This window comes from Cupressus sempervirens, chromosome 6 (genome assembly GCF_028749045.1).
Source record: "Cupressus sempervirens isolate cs-2001-9-10 chromosome 6, ASM2874904v1, whole genome shotgun sequence".
NCBI lineage: Eukaryota > Viridiplantae > Streptophyta > Pinopsida > Cupressales > Cupressaceae > Cupressus > Cupressus sempervirens.
This window is the reverse complement of record NC_143123.1, coordinates 53,194,773-53,216,820: the sequence shown is the minus strand read 5'-3', so window position 1 is coordinate 53,216,820 and position 22,048 is coordinate 53,194,773. Positions and strand designations below refer to the sequence as shown.

The window sequence follows — 22,048 nt, the reverse complement described above, 5'->3', positions numbered from 1 at the left end:
CAATGTCTATCCCATGTCATTGCAATTATGATGCCTATCCATTGCTGTACAACCACTTTATTGTGACATCAACCCCATCACAATGCTTGTGGCCAACGTCACAATTTTGACGGACTACCTGGCCATTGCGACCGAAGTTGGCGTCACTGCCACAGAAACCCCATCGCAATACTTGTCATAGACATCACAATTGTGATGTCTGCCACTATCATTATATTGGCAGTTGGCATCATCGGCACAGCAATTTTGTCACTAAGCTAGTGACGATCATCGCAATTGCGACGGCTACGTCGTAAAACAAAAAAAACTAGTGGAAGTTGGCATCGCCGCCAAGTTAACCCCGTCACAATGCTTGTGGCGGACATCACAATTGTGAATTCTACCCCTAGCATTGCGATAGCAGTTGGCGTCATCGCCACAGTAATTCTATCGCTAAGCTAGTGGTAGACATCACAATTGTGAGGCTACGCTGTACAATTAAAAAAAAATTGCATACATTTTTAGCATCCATGCTTTCTTAATTCTCTAAAACTATACCTAAGATGTTCTAGCCTCATGGAAATTTTTAGGATGTACCTTACATTTTTATTTGAGGGATGGCTTGATATCCTTCTATTTATAGGCAACATCTAAAGTATCCAATTATTTCCAGATTGACAAAGAAAAATAGTAATTCTCAAGCATAGAAAGACAAGAGAAGGAATTAGTTTGTATTAAAGCCAAATTTGGTGAAGAAATCAAATCATTAATTGATCTTAATGGCTTCACACATAGGAACTTAGACACGGGTCTATAATGAAGCATTTGCAGACATCTATAGCCTCTGTTCACAGATAATCTCTCAAAATTGTCACAAAACTTTATAGTTTGACAAATAATCTATAATCTATTATTCTTTGAAAACATTTGCAAAAGGATTTTATTCAGATTGAGCCCAAATTTTGAGACGATATCAAAGAATTTCAAAATTGCATACCTCTGCAAAAACTTTGACAGCCTTGAGTTGAATGGAATCTTGAGCACTGCTAAAAATCACCACAAATCGACGTTTTGAAATCAAAAAGAAAAAAATGACTTTCTGAACAATTGTCGCGCTAAAAGCTTGAAAAGTTGTTGAGTTGAGCGAAAGGGGACTTAAAGCAGCTTCTTTTCAGCTTTCAAAGATCTTAACAATTGCTCACAGAAAAGAAGGGAGCAAAATTCAAGCTATAGGTTGTTAGCTCACCAAGTGAAGTTGGAGTGAAATCTTTTTTCATTTATCGATGCCCCCAAACTTGGCATGCCCGCGAAAAAAACTAGCTTAGAACTGCCATTCACGGGATGACTCTCTCTTATACTCCTAAATGATTCAAACATGTAATAACCTCCAATTACAGCCAGTCGAGTCCAGTATGTCATTCAATGTCGATAGAATTTTTAAACACTGCATTAAAGTTTAACACTTACCATTGCACAACATAGCAAAAAATCTCCTATCAAGGCCAATAAACACAAAATAACTTGAATTCTAATAAAACTCTTGCATCTGAACCATTATTCTTCTTTAAAAAGAGGATCAAAAAGCATTCTATAGTTTTAGAGGAGCATGACTTGAATTTCTAAAAGTAATGATAGGACTGCAGTTAATACTTATCCCTTGATCGAACACTCAACACTCGAGATGGTTAATGACTCGTGCTAGCTTTATTTGTTGAAATGTTACTAATGTCTATAAAATTCACTCCTATAATAACATATTATTGATAGTCCTTCAAAAATGATATATGTGATATTTAACTTCAGTCGAATTTTTTATATTAAGTTAGAAATTATAGACAATCAAATATTAAATTTCTACTATTTATTATAATCATAGTGATTGGTTTCTGGATTCAATTCAATTAAGATTTTTATCATCACATAAAACTAATCTCCTAAGATTTGAGAGATACAATCGACAATTCTAAAAGATGAGATAGGTAAACATTTTGCGTTATGAATACATTATTTCCAGAGCTATATAATTAGATTGGAAATTTTTTAAAATAGTATACTTTTCTACTTGGATAAGGAAAATTGAGCATGAAGATAATACTTACCTTACCCATAATACTACGCTGTCGGCTTATTCCCACCCATTCATAAGTTTTCCCATTAAAATAGCACACAGTTTTCATACCTACCCGTATACCTTCACAAGAAAAAACAATAATGACATTAGGACTAGATTTGTATACTACTTAAACAATTCATGATACAAAAAAGTGGAAATCAAAGTCAGGTTTGCGATTTTTTTTGAAGATTCAACTCTCAATTTAGGCTTAGTTACAATGAGGTGAGATGCTGAGTATGTATAATTTCTCTGCCAATTTTCTTTAGCACCTTATGATAATTATGATAATCATATCATTGGTGATAACACAGTCCCAAGACAGTGTTGAGATCCAAGGATGTAATAAAATGTATTAGTGAATGGGCAAAGTTGACTAATGAATTCCTCCTCCTAACACACGTGCTCTGTGATTGTATACACCATCCTCTGGCATGAATTGTTGGGAGGGCAATGTTGGGGAATTTTTCGCTAGATTCGCTAAGAAATTATCTACTCTCATAATGTTTTTATTCTCATATGGGCTCCCTCCTCTTTCCAAAAGCAATACTGTGAAGTTTTGTGAAAGTGATGCTGCTAGTGGACGTCTTGGGGTTCCTCCTCCCACAATTATGTGGTCATATGTTGCTACTCTGGGAGATTTCATTGCATCCCTTATGAATCTACCATGGTGTGGCACTGTCACCGGTTATATTACACACATAAGTCAATGCTTAGGGCCAATGGGTGTGTATAACAAGATATAATACCCATTAATTTTTTAACTAGGAAGAAAGAAATCATTGAATATATGTGATAGTTTTTAACCTATAATGAAGATTGTGAGAAATGCTCCCATAAGTTGTGGTGTAAGTTGGTTGTCAAGGAGGGTACAGAAGCAACATGAAACACTAGGTGGAGTAATAGAAAACATTTCTCAACAATGAAAGATGGAAGAAAGTAGGTTGATCATGCACTCAGAGCCAAGTTGATGAGTAGGTTTGAAGTAGTGGTTTTTAACATTAGGTAGTTAAAACTAATAACATGAATATAAAAACATCAAAGCATCAAGAGCAGGTATTGAGCACACCAACATTGCCTCAAGAAAAAAGAAATCAATTTTTAGACTATTAGATCATGAAAAGATTATTCCCTTATGTACCACTAAAAATAATTCTATTGATAGGTAATATCAGTTCAAATCCTTCCACATTAAGGATTCTTAGTATGCACGTAACTCTAGAAAAACTTGGATGTCCACATTGAGATCGTGCCCACAACAAGCATAACCAAGTTAGATAGAGACGTTCCTCTTTAGGAAACTTTAGAACATCATATAACACTAGTAAGAGGAAATTAGAAGAAAACTATGCACACACATTGAAAACAATTTTTTTGATTAAACTTTTGGATCCTTTTTCTTTCTGTAATACATTATTGAGTGTGATTAGAAATGTCCATAAAATTAGTTTAACCTACAATAGGTCATTGAGATCCATTAAATAAGTTTAACCTACAAGATTGCTTTCAATTATAACGGACTATAGAGAACTCATATCCTTAATAATATATGGTATTTGATTTTCAAACACGAACTTCCTAAAATCTCTTATAATTTTTGAACATTGATTATCTCAAAAGAAATTCAATGTAAGCACTGTTCATATATAAAACACAATTATAACTTCCAAGCATTACGTCTATGTTGTGCAATTCATTATCCAAATTACTTTGGCATTCACTGATACTGATTAACAATTTAACCAAGACTAATACAAGAAAATCATGATCGATCAACAATTCAACCAAGAATAATACCAGAAAATGATGACCTCATTTTGTGGAGCCACAAATGCAAAAGTTGCATAGTATTGCAAACAAAATTAGAACCTTCTTATTAATCTCCATATTCTTTTCCTTGCAACCAACACTCTCATTTACCTACAAATCAAAATATTAAGATCTACTCTATATCATATGCATATCATGCAGAATGAACATAACAATAGACAAAATGTGTATTCTACATTGACAAAATGACTAATATTAACAGTGATTTAATAGACATAGAAAGTTCATGAAATTTTCCATGCTTTCATTGTGAACCCAGTACCTGCAAGCCTACCACATCCTAGTCGATGAAAAAACAATAGTTAAACAAACAAATAACAAGAACGGTCTGTTTCATGCTGAGATGCAAGAGAAAAGACCTGCCTAAAGAAGAGGGAAATGCAACCAACGTGAGCATACATTTAGCAGATTTTGCCCAGCTACATTTACTAGATCACCTTTTAAATATGCTTAATTCACTTTGCATGGTTCTAATGTTTGGAGATCTTTAAGCTTTGCTTGAATGAATTTTTCTATGATTTTTTCATGGCCTAATCAGAAGTTTATATTATTCAGCAATTCATTAGTCAACTTTTCCCATTCACTAATACATTTGGCATCGATAATACATTAGTCCCTAGTTAATTATGATAATCATATCATTGGCGATAACACAATCCCAAGACAGTGCTGAGATCCAAGGATGCAATAAAAAAGCTACAAGTTTAGAACGTCATGAAAGTTCAAAGCACGAAGCCTTAGATACATAGGAAAATAGTCTAAATATAGGACAAAATAGAGAAATATTTAGTATCTTATTGAGCTTCACTTTGTTTCGAGAATAGTGTAATATTCTCTACTAAACAGGGCCAACCACGTGAAGGTGGAAGCTCATTTGGCCCCACCCCCGTCCCCCTAACATCACTCTACATTCCCCGTTAACATCTAACATTCATTCATTCTTTCAACCATTAATAAAATGTAACATTCAATCAATATCACATGATAACATTCATTTACACATTAGATTCGTAAACATGCAACATTCATCAATATTTTGCATTAACACATAATTCATGAACATTCATTAGCACATAATTAAATTCATTGAGACATAAAATTAAATCATTATAAATTAAGGTATGTAGATGACAATCATTTCTTTTTTTTCTTTCTATTTCTTTTTTCTATGTAAGCTCTAAGAGGAGCATCAGCGTCATCATCAATTCCCCCCTCATCAGTTGTTCTTTTCTATGTTCTTGATGATCTCAAATTCCAATGCTGTTGCAAAGGGGGGTCCTCTGCAATAACAAATAAAAGAGTTAAATTAAAAATAATTTATTATAATTTTTAAGGGTATTTAATTATTTTAAATAGCATAACTGTGGTGCTCTTTACCTGATCTGACCACATCATTTTTTCTGGACTCAACGTCAACACACTCATGAACATCGACCCCTGATCCTCTATAGCTGCTATAGAAAATGTTACGTTAATCCAAACACCAATTGCAATTACATATAAAAAATTTAATAGAAAATGTATACCTCCACCACTAGGATGCACATCATGTGAACCTTCAGCATTAACAGATTGTGTAGAAGGATTGTGAGGCTCCATTCCAACATCCTACGCATTGTTATCATTGCTTTCTTAAAACAGATATACTCACTTTATATTGGAACTTAACATCAAATAGACTAATTGGTAAAGTATTCAATTTGAAATAAATTTCATTTAGCTTATTTACCTGTGGCTCAGATGCATCATTATTAGAACCTTCCACACTGATTTCAACTCGTAGCCATTCAGCCATGGCTCTATAGCCTTGTTGGAAGCCAATTCTCTTATCCTCTTCTGTGAGGCATCTCTTGAACTCTGAGCCTTGTATTTTTGCATGGTATGGTGTATTTTACTTGCATTGTTTCATCAACCAATGGAGGGTAGTTAAAATATCAAAAGGAAATACAAAAGTTGCAAAAGTTGAGGATCAGGAGCATAGACAAGCTAGTCTATCCTAGCATTTCCCATCACAATATAAAAAAAATTGATACAATTTTTCATTTACTAATACTTACAACTTGTGCTTGAAGTTTTGAAAAACCACCAGAGCTGAGCTTGTGTGTCCCGTGCTTTTCTAGTCTTGCCTTTGTTGCCTTTGATGTGTCAGGCAATCTATGAAAAGTTTGAAATATGTTAGATAGTATAAATATAGAGGTTAATTAGTACATAATTACATTCTCAACAGTATCACATACCTTTTTATACTCTCTACTAGTGTAATATTATTTTTCTTGCCAGCTTTATACTTTCCATCCAAAATCAGAGCCTACCACTCAGCCTCAGGAACATAGGGCGGACGCTCGTACCTGGGGTTATCCCATAAATTTTTTCTGTACTGGTCCCTAATATACTTCAAACATAAACCAACTTTTTCAAGGAGCTTGTTTCTCTCAAATGCACGAGGTCCAAAGAGTTGGGTCATGCTCTCTATAAGATCATCCTTCAACGGTTTGTCTTGGTTATTCCACCTTTTAAGTAAAAAAAAACATGTTAGACTCATAAATGAAGTGAAGCTACCTTTAATATAGTTCAAGAAATGGATGAAAAGGAAAACTATTCTAGCAATGATATGAAATCAAAATAGTGGTTTGGGGTTTTAGTTAGGATATGATGTTCCACCAGGTACGTAGGGTGGGCTCGATTATTCACAAACACTCATCACCAAGTTTTCTCCAAAAGACATCATTCCCTAGAAAACAATCATGGGATCATTAGTCGATGAAGAGTGATCAAAAACTAAATTACTATTATATCACTATAGAATAATAACCTTAAAGTACCTAGAACTTTGGCTACTTTTAATGGAGTGCCTTCATCATCGTTGATGATCAATATGACATCCTTCACTGTTCCCGTACTAGGAACATAGGAACATCCAGGAAATGATACTGCAGCTCCTATTGCAAAAAGTTTCATAAGTTTCATAAGTATTTTTCATGAAGTATAAAAGAACAAATGATAATTGATGTTAAAAAGTTGTAAAAAAAAAATTGTTGAACTTTGATAGCGCATACAACTGCAGGAATTATCTTTAACCTCTAGCTGTTATGTTGTTCCAGTTATGGTCTACTCCAAGAATGTCATAAAGTAGCCTTGCAGAAAATCATCTATTAGTTTTGATGAGGATTCTCATAAATTTTACATAGAGAATAGCTATTTTCAGTGGATTTGAATATCAGAAGTTGAATTGCAGCATCAACTCAGGCATGAGTTGTTTGGCACAATGCCAAAAGAAGTTGAAGTTGGGGAGAACGCATACAAACTATTTTCTAAAATGTTAAAAGAGATTTTTTTTTAAAAGATCAAGTGCATGCTATCTGAGTGAGGTTTATCTAGGAAGAGAAAGCCTTTAGTTTCAAAGTCCAACAATCACATTCTTTGCTTGAACAAGAACAGTAGGAGCCTCATATACAACAAATTGAGAGCCATCTTGTGGAATCTAATTGTCATGCTGAAGTATCATTTCAGCCTTCAATTGAGCCATATGGCAAAAAATATTTTTAATGTGAAGATGGTTTAAAGGCTAGTCATGATACATTTTTGATATCTGGGCAATAAGATACTACTCAAGGATGTATGCAATCTTGTGACTCGTCTGTCAGGTCACTTGCCATCAAGTAGAAGGGGTAAGTTGAAGTTGCCATTATGGAAGCATATCAAGCTTTTGCTACAAGATAATTGGAAAAGCTTCAGCTAAGAAGGGAATTTCTTGGAAATCAAATTTCACTAGATATGGTTGAACATCTAATCAATGATCCCGAATCTTAATATTTATTTCCTCTCCAACTAGTTGTAATTCTATGTAGTCACAGGTGCATTAGTACAATGTTCCCTATAGGAAAAATAAGGAATAGAACTAACTCTAAAATGTCACTGTGGATTTCTGAAAAGGAATTCTCTGACAATGTGGAAAAACTAGCTCAGGAAAGTGCTTTTTAATGCTAGTTGTAGAATTGTTATACCATATATGTTTTACACCTTGCAATGGCATACTTTTGATCATCATTTCTCCAAATCGAGGGCTTGCCATGCAGATATATATGGTAGATGGTCTTATGAAATATCACAAACAAAAACATGGCTTGGTCATCCAAGTGCTAAACAGAGTTCAACTGGAGAGTGTAAAGGACAACTAATCATATTAAGATCATGGGGAATTTGAGGCCAAAATTTTTGAAAATTTTGTAAAAATAAACAGGGTAAGAACATGGACAGAGATATTTACAGCTATACAACTCAAATAATGGCTTCGGCCTCCAAGCTGGTCGATCTATTGCATCTATACAATGTTGCACCTCAAGAATATACTCCACTTTCAACATGATAGGACTAGGCAATACTCTATCAAATAGGAGCCATAATGCATGTATTTATCGATTAATTGTAGTGAAGATGTTGCAACTCAATATGCACACCATTTTAATTATGAAAGAATTGACCACTCTAGTCACAAAAGGTATGCCAGATCATGACATGAGGGATATAGGCTTAAGTAGAAAGGAATTGGACCTCAAAACATAAAAAATTACAAGAGATTAGCAAAAGATAGTCAAATGAATAGACATGAAGAAGCAAAGTATAACAATTCATTATGTGGCTTCCAATGGAGATAGTGATCAATGTCAAGATAGCTAAAGGAAGAAACAAATAGGAAAATTTATAGTTGCTACAATCTGATGAAACACATGACCTTCTTGAGGCATCACAAGGATATGAGGCTATACATCTATGTGTCAGTGTTGAGAATATTGCGCAAGAATGTGTACCCATACCCTTTTATGCAATTTGATAGCTCCATTCCTCATCGATGTGGCAGAACTAGCATAGGTTAAGTAGAAGCAAACATTTGTTGGAACTCGTGGGTAAAAGAATTGGCATATAGGAAGCACATTCACATTCATTTCTATCTATAGGAAAGGCCATACATGCCCACCAGATATGTATTAAGCCATAACGAAGTTTTTAAAAGCCATGATAGCATTAGTGGTTAGTGTAAATCTGTTCAAGCTATAGTGAACAAGCATAATTTGTGCAGGCTTGGTGTACTCATTGAAATAGCAACTGAACAGGAGTCAACAATTGTAACAGTCAAAAGAAGGTGATGATTCATGCAAGAAGATGTTAAAAATACACAAAAAAGTAATGTTTGAGTTCAAACGCAGTAGACATGTGAGTCTGGTTAATCATTCACATGAATTATAAAAACCAAAGGTGTATCAAATAAATAGTTGTAAAAAAATTGTGAAAAAAGTTTAAACGTTGAGTGACTACCAAAGGGGGGTCATTAAAATCTACATCGTAAACACATAACAAAAGAGAGAAAAAGAGGGATTTGTGTACCAGTAGATGGTGCAACATTCAATGCCTGTAAGTTGTGTGTTGTCAACTCAGCAATCGAAAAGAGATTTGTGGTTGTCCTGGATGGAGGCAACGTCATCATAAGATCTGAAGCTGAAGAATAAAATTGTTAGAGCATGCATAAATATAGAACGCGTGGACTAGCATGGACAATATTGTTAGAGCATTAAAAAAAAGGATTGTTCGAGCATGTATTGTCAATGATTATGATAATTCCTATATATATTCAGTGGAAAACACAAGTGGGGAATGGAACATGCAATCTACCTCAACCACCTGCAGCACCCTCATAATGGGAATGGGGCTCGAAATCACGCAAAAACCTCTGTAAAGACAATGCATCCATATTTTAATTAATTCCATAAAAGAGCATAACATAAAAACCATTATTGAACTCTTGTTATAATTAAAAAATTTATTAATACTTACTTTTAAGGTTTCAGAGGTGTGCAACAATTTAGATGCCCTATCTTTTATTTCCTGAGTAGTAGGCTTAATGGTTGCCAAACGTATAATTTCTTTACCACTTTTCTTTAGCAACTTTTTAATCGAACCGATCGGGTCATTGGTCTCTGCTAAATCAATATAAAAAGGGTCCTCCTTAGGGGTGATTTGCTAAGGGACTACAAGTTCCTTTCCTTCCCTCCGACCACTGGCCCTCTGTGACAACAATAGTATTAGTATTATCAAAATTACTCCAAAAAAATGAAGAAAACAACATTAAAAAAATAAAATTTTGATTCTATCTAGTTTGCACAATTACAATGAGTTTTACCTGCTCATGTGTAGATGAGCCAGGAACATCGCCAGCATCCCCTCTGGGCAATTGCTCCATATTGTGCCCCTGTGTCAAAGATCAAGTATAAAAATGTTAGCCAAAAATTTATTGACTAAATGGTATTTTGGTGTCATTGATTAGAAGTTGGTTTAATAGTATGTACCACCCCATGATAGTAGCCTCGTTTGTATCTATGCAGTTCAAATTGTAATCAATAAGAAGCTCTTCCCCTGCACGTATTGATTTTATCGCACAGATGAATACACGATTTCCCTTGTGCACCTCAAATATGCAATTGGGTTGCTTTATAGTTGACCCAGGTCATGTACTATTTATAAAACCCGCAATATTCCTTGTTGCTTTTGGCCTTCCATCAATGTATATAGCCACACTTTTACTTTGATTATTGTCTAGCTATTGTTTATAATTTTCTGAGAGGGCATATCTATGCATACTTTTTTTATATTGAACAATATGCATCCAACTTTTGTAATCGTAACATGGTCCAACATACTCCATCAATTCAGAAACTTTTTTGTAAGAAACCTTTATGCCATCCATAGAAAATAGGCCCAAACCATGCAATGATGATGGTGCTATGCGATATATCCTCTCGTTAACACAAAAATTAGTGTTTATTAGAGGAAGTTCCTTGGATACCTAATATTTTTGTAGATGTTGGTACCTCAAGGGCACCTCAATGTCGCCTTCCATCTCATCATCATAAGAACATGAACCCCCTTGAGCAAGAAAAAATTTCATGCATTTATTGAATTTCCTTCTAGTCCTTTGACCTCTAGTTAATCTCCCTATTCTAGATAAATTGCATGTCTCACTTTCCTCTTCTATTCCTATAATTCCCTCACTCAAGGAAGACACTTCTGACAAATACCTATTCGTTGGTACCTACAAATGGGAGAGATCTTAGAAGACATCAATCTTACTACTGATAAGTGTATTAAATAGACTATCTATAAAGAGTATTGACTTATACCTGTCGATCCATGAGACTATGCGGGATGCTCCTGAAAGGGGTTCAGTTTCCTGCAAATGTAATTCAATTATCGTGAGCATAATCACATCCATCTTAAGCATCACATAAAAATTAAAAACATTAAAAGGTACACAATATAACACATAAATTAGGCTTACATTATAAGCCTACTAGGGAAGTAGGCGTAGTGAAGGGCTAAGCACTTATATTATGTTTTCCCTATGAATTTTGTTCTAGGTACAACTCCCTTTTATAGATATTTAATAAATTCCCTTTTCTAAACTAAACACTTACAAATGCTTTTGACCTGAAAGAAAATAAAGCTCAATACATTCACGCATCAATATGTGTTTTAAATAGTTTTATTTAATTAATTTAGATTAATAGTTAATTTAGATAAGTAATATTCTATTTCTAGTTGAAACTTGTAGCTTTTAAATAGATAATCACTAAACTATGTAACCATATAAGACAAATATATTTCTATCAAGAAATGAATATTAAATAGATTAAGGATTGATGGCATGCCTCTAAATTTCATTATCATCATCGTAGTCATCATCATCATTATCATCATCCTCATCATCATCATCATCGTCGTCATTATCATCATCATCCTGGGCATCATCATCGTCATCGTTGTCATTGTCATCGTCATCATCATCAACATCAACATCATCTTCATCATCATCATCGGTATTAGCATCTACATCATCTTCTACTTCTTCAGTATCTTCTTCTTCCATTGCATTATACTTTATTGGCCTTCCTCTCGATTCATGTCTAATAACAAATGATCAACCCGGTTTATGTGGAACCTCTGAGTAAAATACCTGCTCACATTAGCTTGGAAGAACATAGGGCTCATCCCCAACTGCCTCAAATGACCTTTTATTAACCATTGTAAATCCATTATCATGTTTAATAACAGTTCTATCAGGATCATTTGGATTAAGTTGTTTCAAGATGAAATATTAGTCACTTGAAAGACTGCAGTTATTCCTAAATCACAAGTTTTCTTCGTGTCATCCAACACTTTGATGCAAAATTTTTGACCATTATAGAACATAGCCTTGTGGTGTTTAACCTACAATAATATGTGAAACATGTCAAAATTATTGTATCATGAGTTGATAAACATACGGGTGATTAATAAATTTGTATGTACTTGGAAATATCTTAAACCACATGCTAAATCTATTTCCCTTTGCGTAACATTGGAATCTCCATTACGATGAGCTTCTTTAACCAATGAAGATACACCTTCCCATGTTAATGTCCAACCAGAATGTTGACATTGTTCAATCCATACCGTCATCCAATCAAGATTGTTTGCAATATACAAATGTAATGCATCCCACTCTCGAGCACCTGTACAAAAGAAAATAGACAACTTACAACCAATTTATTTTGAAGATTAAGAAATAATTTATTACAATAACATCTTATAATTTATTACCTCTCACTTTCCTTAATGTACCTTTCCCCATCAACTACTCCCCTTCTAATTTTTTAAAAGGCTTAAGATCCCAAATGCGATCTACATGGATATTTGATGCAAACTTAGGAAGATATTCAGTAATGTACACCATAGTCTGGTATACCATATATCCCTCTACCATAGAACCCTTAGGATGTGCTCTTTGTCAAACCAAAGCTTTCAAATATTTCAAGTGCCTCTCAACCATCCACATTGACCTAGTGTGTACAGGTCCACACAATTCAATCTCCTCAACTAGGTGTATGAGGTAGTGTTCCTGTGCATTGAAAAAAGTTGGAGGTATACACTTTTGCATTTTACATAGTAAATGAGGAATTCTTCTCTTCCAATAGTTTATATCTTCTTTATGGATTTCTTTAGATGACAACCACCTACATTAAGAGATTCAAGTCACAAAAAAAATATAGATATGAGACTTTACAAAATAATATACAATAGATTACATAGCAAGAAAAACAAATCATGAATATAATAAATATATATAACAATTTAAATAGATATTACTGCTTACCTCATGTATTTTTCAAGATCATATATCACTTGTTTGATGTTATTGTTGAAGGGCTCTGGGAGAGATAGAGGAAGCACGTACTGCAGTAATTATAAACCAATCATTTCATTGTTTTCTAACATAACATAATGAATAGTACACATAGTTTATGAATATATTGTAAATACAGAAGAACATAACTTACTTTGATGAAAGTATGCCAATCATGCATTTTGAGCCCTGGCCCAAATTCACTTTTTTTTGATATGAGGTTGTTTATGTTTGCAGCAAATCCTGTGGGAAATCAAATTTTTTGTATGACTTCTTTTATGGCATCACTTTGCTGCTCCATTAATAACCAAGGAGGGGCACTTATATTAATATGATCTCTATTGCTATTTGAGTGAATGAAATTCTTCAATGCATGATTGGATTCATGAATGTCATTACAAATTTTGACAATTTTTTCTTTGTCATGCCTTCCATCCAATATTTTTCACAATGTCTCTATTATATTCTTTATAATATGCATAGTATCAAACAAATGTGCAATTTGTAAGTGCTCATAGTAGGGCAACCTGCTAAATTGTCTAGGATAGCTTTTTAGTCCCTTTAGAAGGTTGTCAGTGCTCCCTTGATGACCTTCATGATCATCAATTACACAATTAGTAAACAAAAATCACAATAGAAATATATAAATTACAAACATAAACCAAATGGTGGAATGACATTACCTCAACGATTAATTCCATTATATTCCAACTTCCATAAGCGAGGTGTCATTCTTCGTGGCTTTGATGTAGTCTCTTCTTTCCCATTGAAAAGATGTTTTTTTGTACTTTGATACTTATGATTCCTATGGAGGAAGAGTCTACACTCATCAAACACCTACTTTCCTAAACTTTTTGAATGACAAGATTTCATCTTTGGACCACAAACTAGACATGCAAATTTTCCCTTTGTTTGAAGACCTACAAGATAATGATATAATTGGATTATTAAATATGTTGATTTTTATAATTAGAATTATTGTGCGCAACTTGAATTCACTATAACATACCACAAAAATGTGTTATACCTGGGGCATCATGTATTGTCCATGCAAGTATTGCATGGAATTGAAATTGTCTTTGTCTTATTGGTCTAGACATGTCATACATAGCGACATCGTTCCATAAGTGCATGAACTCATCGATAAGAGGCTCAATATATACATTCATATCTTTAACTTGATATTTACATACTTGAATGAACAGTAACATTACATAATTATTGTGACTGTTTTACTACAAGATTTGTAAGTACATGTAAATTAATAACTATCAAATGATAAGATACCTGGAATAATCATTACCAACATAATGTGCTCCCTCTTTATTGACATCCATGGAGGAATGTTATTGTTGATAACAAAAAAAGGCCACACTGAGTAAACAGATCTCATCTCTTCAAATGGATTGACACCGTCCGCTGCCAATGAAAGCCTGAGATTATGAGGTTCTTCTTTGAAGTGTTGCCACTTTTCCTCTATGTGCATAAATGTTGAACCATCCGCAGGGATTCAAATAATGTCATCTCGACTTCTATTGCATGCATGATAATCCATAAATTGAGCCAAGCTACTACACCTGAATAATTGTCGCATCTATGGAATAATGGGGAATGTAACGCAGAACCTTTTGAGGCACCTTTTTTGTTAGTCAATCTGTTTGATATCTACTTGTATGACATACAGGGCATTGTGTTGCAAATTCATGTTCTTTATAATATATAATATGATCATTGGGACAAGCATGTATTGCTTGATACTCCATTCCAGTATCTTTCATAACAATAGATAATTCTCGATATGAGTGAGGTAGAATACTTGATGGTGGTAACATAAACTCACCTATCAATCTACAACAAAAAATATAAGTTGTTAATATAAACAATATTAGTGGTACATTATTCACCCTTTGTTAACTATAAAGACATATATGACATACCTTAACATATGTGACATTGTTATGTTGGATAAACCATTCATAACCTTCAAGTTCAAGTAGAGGTACATCGAGGCTATCATCATCATCATGATCAGATATGCTTGGACTAAATGTGTCATGGATCAATGTATTTATACCATCATCTTCAGTTGTGTTTTCTGGCACATGATCATCATCTTCCATGGGATCATTATCTTCACCTTGGATATTTGCAACTCCATGTTCCTCCAGTTCGAAAACCATATTCTTTGAATTGTTGTGGTTCATATCATGTACTTCCCTGGGGAGATCAACCTATATAAAATTGATTAACATAAATAAACCGTGATCATCAACCAATCATCAAGTGATTTCATATGTATATAAATTGTTAAAATGATATAATGAACAACTTACCAATGGATGATAGTCATGTCCCCCTTCAATGTGACCATTCTCCCTACAATGTCTCTTAACTATTTTGATTAGCAGTCTTCTATGGTTTAAGCCCTTACAAATTTTGCAAGGACAATAACATTTTCCATCACCTTTTCTTTTCAAGTTAGACCACAATCTATCGATTGTCTCCCTATTTTGTTCTTCACTTATATTATCTGACATGATCGTTCTTTGCAAGAAGCAAAAATCGAGCTATGAAAACTTCGGTCTAAAACTTTCACAAAATAAGAAAAACTGTCAAAAGTACACAAATCTTCTTAGATCTAGCTAAATACTTTAATATTTTAAAAATACTTTCTTTGACTTTATTCCTAAGACATTTAACCCAATCACCTTTTATAACATTCAGTCAATTGCTCTAGGCAAATTTGTGGATAATATTATTTGTAAAACTTTGACCAACCACCTGAAGGTCTTATTTCAAGAGACCTTACAACATTAAGCCACTAAAAGAAATTTCAAAACATATAAGCTAAAATTCTAGTTAAAATATACATTAGGTTAAAAATATACAATTTTCATACCCGAGCGCACGGCTATAACTCATGCAACGGCCTTCTTGCTTAGCTGTAGAAGCTCTCTAGCAATCAAATTGTACAAGCTACAAGGCCTAACAACAATTTCAAAACATATAAGCTACAAGCCAAGACATATTACATGACATGGAAAAACGAACAAAATTTACAAACTTTAGCAAGACATATTAAATGACATCATAGTGCTAGAGAGATCACAATTATATGAGTCAAACATAGTCATGAAAAAGCACATAAATTAGTTATTATATGCAATTAAAAGATATATAGTTAGATAGGAACATCCATAGGGAATATTGAAGAAATTAAATGGTCATATATATTTCATATAGGATTTTGAAGATGATACTGTTCTAAGGCAAAGAATCAAGAATCTACCTCCAGTCAAACAAATTAGAGGTTCAGTAGTTTCTTTAAATCTTGCACATGATATGGCCTTCAATATAGCACTTCTCTCTAGCTTGCCTATCACAATAGAAGAAAAGATGAAATTAAAATGAAAGCCAAAAATGTTACAAAGAGAATGAGCTTTATTATATTGATTGTTTTTCATGATATTATAGAACTCTGTATCTATAAATGCTAGCAGGGTATTGAATTGGGTGGCCTTCAAACCAGCCTTGGCCAGCACATGAAACACCATTACATAACAATATTTTTCTAACAATCACATTAAGCTTATCTATGTAGTTACTAAACCAGCTATTACAAATGAGACACTAGATACAGATTACAGTGTGACCAAATCGAGCACCATATCCATAAATAAAAGGTTAGAATGTTCTAATACAGAAGAGAGCATAATATATACCAACATCAGTGTAATCTGTACAAGAGATATTAATTACTATGCAACATATGACATTAGACACAAGAACATGCATATATATGATTTTTGCTTAAATCCAAGAAACTGTGAAGCTGTTCATCAGGTGGCTCAAAATCTGCATTGTCATCTGGCTTCAAAAACTGTGAAGCTATTCATCAGGTTTATTATTGGGCACTCTTTTTGAGGTATTGGGTGTGACTGAGACATTATGTATTGGTCTTGGTAAAATATGATACTAAAACTCAAAAAATTATACTTAACTTTTGGTAGATAGATGTGAATTTATGGTGTTTTTGTTCTTGACATTGCATGCTCTGGAGAAAAATAAGTGCATGTACTTTGGTTATGTCATTACTTGGCTTCACATGAGAAAGAATACTCTCTTGAAAACATGATAGAGGCATCTATACCAACCCTGGGTGAGAGTCCGTCATCCTTTGTGTAATTTAGGTGGTGTTCCTATTCTTAGTTTTCGCAACTACTAGTTGTCTTTCTTCCACTACCCAACTCATCAAACTCACAATACTCTCAGAGCCAATTTAGTACATATTGATACTTAAGAGGAGTTGCAGTAGAATACAGTGGAAAAACTTATAAACCCATGTTTTGGCATACGCACTCAGATAAAAATCATTCAAATAGAGTGAATTCAAATTGATCATTTCATTTTCCAATGCACAACTAGGGAATACGTCCAACAGCTTCTTCCCCTGCATTAGCAATGTTTGGGAATGTTTTCTAGGTCGTGAAAAGCTTGCAGGATTGTGCAGTCACTCTAGAAAATATCAAAAGGAAAATGTTTAAGTATTTAGCTATACAGCTTGCTTTGCTAAATTCATTTTTTTTTGGGTTAATCATGTCGTACATATCAAATATTGTTTCTGGATCCATTGTTTATGTTCTTTATCCCAAAAAAAAACATATACAATTGAATCCAAAAACAAAATTTGATGTTAGAAATGGATTGTAGCAATCTGATAATCATGTCTTGTTCAAAACCCTAAGAAATCAACATCTTGCACATTCAAAGATTTTTTTGGGCACTTAATAGATTCCTAATTTATCTGGCCAATGTAAATTGTATTATATAATCAGTGTAATCTAGCATATATCTACAACCAGTATGAATATTTCTTGGTGGTTTGTGGTTTGATCAGTTTAGCTTATTCACTTATTTTTATTCAGGGGCATTTGTGGCAATGTCTATTGTGGGATATGTGGACAAGATGATTGCACCTAAAGGGCTGCAATTAACTATTGCACCCTTTGGTGCCATCTGTGCTATTTTGTTTAGTACTCTAGCAGCACCAACTGTACGATTAGGATTGAAAACTCTTGAAACCCATTTTTGTTGTAGCATCTTAAGAAAATACAAACAAACATTGTAAGAGCATTTTAAATTAACAAGGTTTTGAATTTTATTTGCAGAAGTACAACATATTTGTATCTCATATCGGCTGTGCACTTCTTGGAGTGATTGCACTCACTATTTTTGGCTCAAGCTAGATTGAACGTAGTGTTGCATTGGTTGCATCTATGGCATTCATGATATACACCGGTTCTTTGCATCCTCCTAGTTTGCCTTTCTTCCATAGCATTTTTTCCTTTGAATCATGTTGTATTGTGGTTTTCATTCTTGATAACTTAATCTGCTACAAGTAGCGAGAAACTGCCTCTAAATCCTGGTTAGGAGTCCCAAGAATGGCTTATTTGACTCAAAATAATATATTTTGTAGCTGCTGGTTTGCCATTACTTCTAATTGATGCACCAAAGTTTTAGCATTTGTACTGGTGGTACTCCATATTCCCTGGAGCCGCAAGTTGCATTTTATTATGTCTATTGGTAAGACTTGTTGTATCACTCCTAAAATGCTTTCTTTGTCTATCTTCATAATTTTAAGTCTCGATAGAGGATAGTTCTGGTGTAATTAGATATTACTAATTTTTCTTTATTTTAATTTATTTAGAATAATGCATTTTCATACTAGTTGTCTTGTAAACATCTAAGAGTTTGCACTTTATTTGAGCACTTGTTGTCTCACACCTCTCTTTGTGTGATCCATCTTTGTGTTCTTATCCTCTCGTTGTTGCACATAATTTCACCCACAATGGAGGATAATCCACCTTTGGTGGACACGTGCTTAGTTTTTATAACTTATGTTCATCACTTGCATTACTCCTAGTTATATTCAGGCACATTTACTTGTATTGTATCGATTACTCATTATTGTTGATCATCAATGAATCAAGTCATTGGAGAATCATATCATTTTCTCCCTTTTGTGCTATCAATTGAACTTTTAGATATTGTCTTTTTCATTCTTTTTTTTAGACAAATTTTTATAGATATTTTGAACTTTCTCATTCCCTATTATGAGAATCCTTATTTCATTGAGTGGGTAAAATTCTTCAGTGGTATACCTTTGAGAGGGTGATGGGTCTTATAGATTGATTGATCAGATGGGTCTTGACCAACCCAATCTTGACGCGCTGCTCTGTTCCACATATGGATCAAAATAGAGGCTTTTGAGTCTTAGGATGTCTTCCTCGTATGTTTTTTACACAAAGTAAGGGAGCCCAATCTCTCTAGGCAATCCACTATCTATGCCAGCTTTTTCTTTTGAATTCACTAGATTTTGCAATTTTTAATTTGATAGATTGGAATTAGGCCTCTCATGAAAGCCCTTAATTGAAATCCCCTCTCTCCAGGGTTTGGGTGGGGAATGAAGTAAAAGGTTTTAAAAAATAGAGTTGTTCATACTAAATAAATTTGTTAGATTAGAATTAGGTCTTTCATAAAAGCCTGTCATTGAAAATCTCTCTCCAGGGTTTGTGCGGGTATTGGAATTAAAGGTTTTAAAAACTAGGGTTGTTGATACTTCACATATAGTACCTTCATGTTAACTATTTTCAGTCGAAAAAGTATGAATGATTTGCTGATTAAATTATTACTTTATCAATTTTAATATTTAAGAACAGAAAATGATGAAATGGCATGCAATTGATGATATATATGCTCGTTAAGCACATTTCTACTGTTCCTACAGAAATTGAATCTGGTTTGAACAACTATATAGATACACGTATTAACACTAAAGCCACGCATTACACACATTTGGGGTTTGTCCAATTATCGAAGGACAATATATCTACAGTGCATTATAGTGAATTAGAATGCTTGTAGAATCAACATTTCAATCGCAGTCCTCATTAATGATGGAACACCAAGTATATTCTGATAAATTGATACAAAAGCTCTTATACAATTGATAATTGGAGCACAAGTATCTCCTACTTATCAATTGATACAAAAGCTCTGATACAATTTTATTCCAGAAGTGTTGTAGTCCAATTACATAAATATAACCTAGGCATGGTAGTTCTTACACCATCTCAGATTAACTTAACTTGGAAACTAATTCTGAGACATTCATTTGATTTTGTGCTTCAGCAAGAGGTGGTGACATTTTTGAAAGTCAATTACAAGTTCTGAGAACTGTGGATATATTAAAAATGATACCTACAGTATGAAATCCTGAACTTTTTCCTTTTCTATATTTTGGGACTATTTTACTACCAATATTCCCAAGGTAGTCCTTGTGGAGAGTGTTAGTCCCTATGCAAGGGAAAAGAAAAGGAAAATTAATTTTATTTTTTTTAATATCTATCTTTGGCAAAGATTCCCTAGATTTATCTTATTTTATTTTTAGTTGGTCAATCCTAGAGGTCAAACTTTTACTTATCAAGACTCCAATTCAAACCTCAGGGGTGGAGAAGATTTCCATGAAAGGATTTGATTCATTAGTAGCTGGAAGCTAGGGAATCTTGGTAGAAAGAACTACATACTACTAATTCCAGAAGCCTTATAGTTTCATCCTTGGGCACACAACAAGATGATTTTCCATGCATGATTAATATGGTCTGGTCTGCATGTACTACTCGATTCAAGTAAGCTAATAAAGGTTTTTCAAGGAATTGTTTATAGAGACTGCTTTTAAAGATTAGATAGCTTTTAGGAATCTCTATGCCAAACTACAAGTTGGCATAGCTTCCAACTGCAAAAATATATATTTTAGATTAGAAATATGAAAGATTAAAACCAAAGCAGAAAGGATCAGCGAATCAAGAATATCTAATTCCTTATGTAAAACTTGTAATTTGTAAATTCATATTCATATGAAAATGGTTCGCTATAATTCAATCAAAGTATCATCTTTGACAACCAAGCTAAAAAATAACTTGAAGCATCTCAGAAGTCTAGCTGCAAAAAAGCTAGTTGCTCTCAGATTTTTATTTTGTTAACAAATCTTTAACAACCTTAAAAAACTTAAGCATCCAATATGGTTATCAATATCTATTTTAATATGAATAATATCTTTTATAAATATTTTCAAGATGTTCAATTAAGAATAAATGTTGTGTAGCATCACTGATGCCATCGATTAAAGAGTGAATTCTAAAAGATTAAAGTATACTTCCAAAGTAAGAAAAATTATTTTATTTAATCCTCTCAAATGAAATTTCTCACACATTGATCCTGTGATCCTGTAATCAATATTAGGATTCCAGAGTTTGGGCTCTAAATGAACATCCGTCATTTATGAAGGAATACTGTTGTTTCTTAAAATCTCTTGTGAAACAACAGTCAGTATTAGAGTATCAGCAACAAATCCTTGAATACCCTTTACGTGGATGAATCAACAAGGAAAATCAAGTCATAAATGAAGACATTTCAATGAAATGAACATGAATCTTATGTGCCAAACCAACTTCTTTAGAATCATTGATCTTTATGATTACCTTATATTTTTTATTCCCATTTCTATGTTTCTATTTGAAATTGTTAATAAGGAACATTTCTCAAGTAGGAACTTCTTTTCATAGCTTGTATAAATTATATGATGTTTTATAAATGTAAATTGTCCATAAAGCACTCATCATAATGTTTTTAGGGATTAAGTATTAGGACATTCCAAGAACATTCCAAGAGGTCATCATAATGTTTTTAGGGATGAAGTATTCGGACATTCCAAAAGGTTACTTATATGAGTTGTATTTAATCATAGAGCTTCTACCAAGATCAAGACCAGTTAGTTTGTTGTTCATTTGCAAAATCATTTGCTTGATACTATTGTAACTAAATTGCTAGTAAAATGTTCAGCACTTGTCTCGAGA

At 33.5% G+C, this 22,048-nt stretch overlaps 1 pseudogene; it reads left to right on the top strand.

Moving 5' to 3' along the window:
• The first annotated feature begins 2,523 nt into the window (after positions 1 to 2,523).
• On the top strand, positions 2,524 to 20,366 carry LOC149551096 (uncharacterized; annotated as a pseudogene).
• Positions 20,367 to 22,048: the final 1,682 nt, after the last annotated feature.